The sequence below is a fragment of the Pseudoliparis swirei genome, chromosome 16 (genome assembly GCF_029220125.1).
Source record: "Pseudoliparis swirei isolate HS2019 ecotype Mariana Trench chromosome 16, NWPU_hadal_v1, whole genome shotgun sequence".
Lineage (NCBI taxonomy): Eukaryota > Metazoa > Chordata > Actinopteri > Perciformes > Liparidae > Pseudoliparis > Pseudoliparis swirei.
This window is the reverse complement of record NC_079403.1, coordinates 513,421-517,614: the sequence shown is the minus strand read 5'-3', so window position 1 is coordinate 517,614 and position 4,194 is coordinate 513,421.

Sequence of the window (4,194 nt, the reverse complement as noted above, 5' to 3'; positions counted from 1 at the left end):
TCAGTGTATCCTAGCGTCCATAAGGAGAGAGGAGAGAGGAGCTCAGTGTATCCCAAACTCCATAAGGAGAGAGGAGAGGAGAGAGGAGCTCAGTGTATCCTAAGCGCCCATAAGGAGAGGAGAGAGAGGAGCCAGTGTATCCTAAGCGCCCATAAGGAGAGAGGAGAGAGGAGCTCAGTGTATCCTAAGCTCTAAGGAGAGAGAGGAGAGAGGAGCTCAGTGTATCCTAAGCGCCCATAAGGAGAGAGAGAGGAGCCCAGTGTATCCTAAGCTTCTTAAGGAGAGAGGAGAGAGAGGGAGCTCAGTGTATCCCAAGCATCCATAAGGAGAGAGGAGAGGAGCTCAGTGTATCCTAAGCGCCCATAAGGAGAGAGGAGAGAGGAGGAGCTCAGTGTATCCTAAGGCCGCCCATAAGGGAGAGAGAGGAGAGAGGAGCCAGTGTATCCTAAGCTGCCCCTCAGGAGAGAGAGCCTATAGGAGAGCATGTCCAGGTGAACCTGTTGTTCATAAGGAGAGAGGAGAGGAGAGGAGCTCTGTATCCTAAGCGCCCATAAGGAGAGAGGAGAGAGAGGAGCCCAGTGGGGCCCTAAGCGCCCATAAGGAGAGAGGAGAGGAGAGGAGCTCAGTGTATCCAAGCGCCTAAGTGAGAGGAGAGAGGAGCCCAGTGTATCCCAACGTCTATAAGGAGGAGAGGAGAGAGGTTTAACTATCCCAAGGACCATGGGCGAGAGAGGAGAGGAGAGAAAGTCAGTTCAGTCTCATGAGGGGTTGAGTCTCCAGGACTGGAAGGTGGAGTTGGTATCCTAAGGCCCAAGAGAGGAGGAGCTGAGAGAGCCCGCTGCTCTGGCCTAAGCGCCCAAGGGAGAGAGGAGAGGAGAGAGGAGCTCACTTTCCTCAGACTTCTAGGGACCACCAGTAGCCCCCGCCTCCAGTGAGACAGCTTCTAGTGGGGTAATATGGTACTACAAGCTTCCTAGTGGGGCAACATGGCACTACAAGCCTCTAGTGTAACATGGTACTGCCAAGCCTCTAGTGGGAAAATATGGTACTACCGCTGGTGTATATAAACCAGGATGGAGGGAAGCTCACCTCTCCAACGACATGTATCAGGCCGACCGCATCACCCCTGTAGTGCCCTCACGCCCAGGGCATGGTGCAGTTCCCGACGCATTGTGACCAGTGATGCAAACCTAAGCGAACACTCTCATGGCCGGTACTGGGTGTAGAAATGTTCTGAGGATGCGGGGCCATGTTGAATTTCCTCAGTCGCTTAAGAACACAGTTTCTAGTAAGGTAACATGGCACACAAGCCCTAGTGGGCAATATGGTACTACAAGTCTCTAGTGGGGTAATATGGCTATACAAGCTCTCTAGTGGGGTAACATGGCATCACAAGCCTCCTCTAGTGGGGCAATATGGCATACCACAAGCCTCTAGTGCAAGTAACATGGTACCACAAGCCTCTAGTGGGGTAATATGGTACTACATGTTCTCTAGTGGGGTAACATGTTACTACAAGTTCTCTAGTGGGGGTAACATGGTACTACAAGCTCTCTAGTGGGGTAATATGGTACCACAAGCCTCTAGTAGTAATGTACCATATGTGTAACATGGTATCAAGGGGCCTCTAGTGGGGTAACATAGTATCATGCCTCTAGTGGGGTACATGGTACTACATGCTTCCTCTAGTGGGGTAACATGGCACCATGCAAGCCCCAGTGGGGTAATATACTGCTGTGCCTCTAGTGGGGCAACATGGCACTGCCAAGCCCTCAGTGGGGCAATATGGTACCAAGCTGCTCTAGTGTGCATGGTACTACAAGCCTTCAGTGGCAATATATCACAAGCCTTCTGCGGCAAATATGTTACAAGCCCCAGTGGGCAACATGGTACTGCACAAGCCTCAGTGGGTAACATGGTACTACAAGCCCCTAGTGGGCAATATGGTACCACAAGCCCCAGTGGGGCAACATGGTACCAGCAAGCCTCGCAGTGGGGCAACATGGCACTCACAAGCCCCAAGTGGTACAGGTACCACAAGGCCTTCTAGTGGGTAATATGGTACCACAAGCCCTCTCAGTGTAATATGGTACTACAAGCTCTCTAGTGGGGCAACATGGCAACACAAGCCCTCTAGTGGGGTAACATGGCACATGTTTCTAGTAAAATATGGTACCACAAGCCCTCTAGTGCAACATGGTACTACAAGCCTCTAGCATTTTAAAAGGGCCCTAGCAACTTGTACCCCAGTAAACATGGGGACATTCTATGTACAGGTAAATGGAAATAGTCATTTAGAAAGGAAAGAAAACCCCTTTAAAGTCTAAAATAAACATGTAGTAAAAAAGGTACTTTTGGGGAAAAGGGGCCCCTAGGGGGTAAGGCCCCCAAAGCCTGGTTGGTAACAAGACAGTGGGGGCCCTGTTGAGCACAAGCCAAAAAAAGCCCAGAGTCATGACGCTCCTACCCATGGAAATGGCAGTGTCCTGGGGGGGGCCCAAGAGGGGCCACAGGTAAAGCAGTCACGGGGGCACCAAAGGGGGTACACCCTCTCCCTAGGCACCCCAGAACCACCCCAAGTCTGTAAAACCCCAAGAATACACAAGCTCTGTGGGGAAGGCCCGGAAACAGTGGTGTGATGGTGGCATGGGGCTCCGGGGCTCAGTGCCCAGAAAAGTGGAGGCCTCCACCCTAACCCAGGGGAAAGCTCTCCTGAAATCACAGCCTTGGTGGGGGTACCATTCACACCAGTTTAGGGGGCATCTCTCCTAGTGACCCCCACTAGGGGGGAACATGACCAGCTAGTGGGGGTCGTGTGTAGGGGGGAAATGGGGCCAAAAGCCCTGTGGGCAGGGAGGTTTTTTTGAGGGGGGAACATCCTCCCCCTCTGGGGGGGACAGCCCAACCTTTTGATAGCCCCATGGGACCCCAGCCTAATGGTAAAAAGGTGTGAAAAGGCCTAGCTCTTTCCAGTGGCTAGAGGGGCAAAATGGCCCCCCCGTCTGGGGAACGGAAAACCCAGGTAACTGGGTAACAAAAGCCTTAGTGGGGGATGCCAAAAACCCAGTGGGGAAAATTCCAGCAGGACACAGCCTAGAGAGTGGGTAACAAAGCCCCAGCCAGTGGGCACATTCCCCAGTGTCCACAGCCTCCTGGGGGCACCATGGACCTGCTAGTGAGGTGGGCCTGGGGGGAAAAATGGATGTGGCTGCAAGCCTCAGGAGCTGAGCCCCCCTTTGGGGGGACCACAGGTGGGCAAATGGTACGCCAACCCGGTGGCGGAGCCTCACCCGGCCTAACCCTCTAGTGGGGGATGAAACCCCGGTCACCTCCGCCTCCGGGCCCTTTGGACCAGTTTTGGGAACAAAGCCCCCTAGTGGGCACAGTGTAACCCGCCCCCAGTGGGCCCGGGCCCCAAAAACCCCCGTCTTTCCCGCCCAGTTCCCCGGTTGAAACATGGGGGCCCTTAGGGGAAAACAACAGCCCCCAAAAAAGGTGTTTGGTTAGCCGAGGGGACATCCAGTGGGGCATCCCTTAACAAGCACTAGTGATTAAAACCTTTGTGGGGCAGGTCTGCTCATGGGGGTAAAGGGGGAAAAAGCTCAGGAACAGTACAAGCCTAGTGGGGAAAAATGGTACCCAAGTCGGGAACATGGGCCTCAACCAGTTAATTTAACCAGTGGGGCCCCAAACCTCTGTGGGCATGGAGCTCAGTGGGCAAACCCCCCTCAGAAATGACCCCTCAACAGGAAACCCGCACACCAGGGGAAATTTGGTCGCTCTGTGTGGGGACAACATGGGTCCCCAGGGGTAAACCAGTGGCAAACCCCAAACCCCCTTGAAAAAAAAGGTAAACTTTCCAACAAGCCTGTGGGAACTGCCCCCAGGGCTGTGGGAACCACCCAGCCCAGTGGGGGAACATGGTACCCAAATGCAAACCCAGTTAAATGGTACAAGCCCCAGTGGGGAACATGGCGCCTCTAGTGGGGGAACATGGTACACAAGCTCTAGTGGGAACATGGTACACAAGCCTCTAGTGGGAACATGGTACCAAGCTCTAGTGGGGAAATGGCCAAGCCTCAGTAACATGGACACAAGCCCCTAGTGGGGGAACATGGTACCAAGCCTCTAGTGGGGAACATGGTACACAAGCTCTAGTGGGAAAATGGTACCACAAGCCCCTAGTGGGCAACA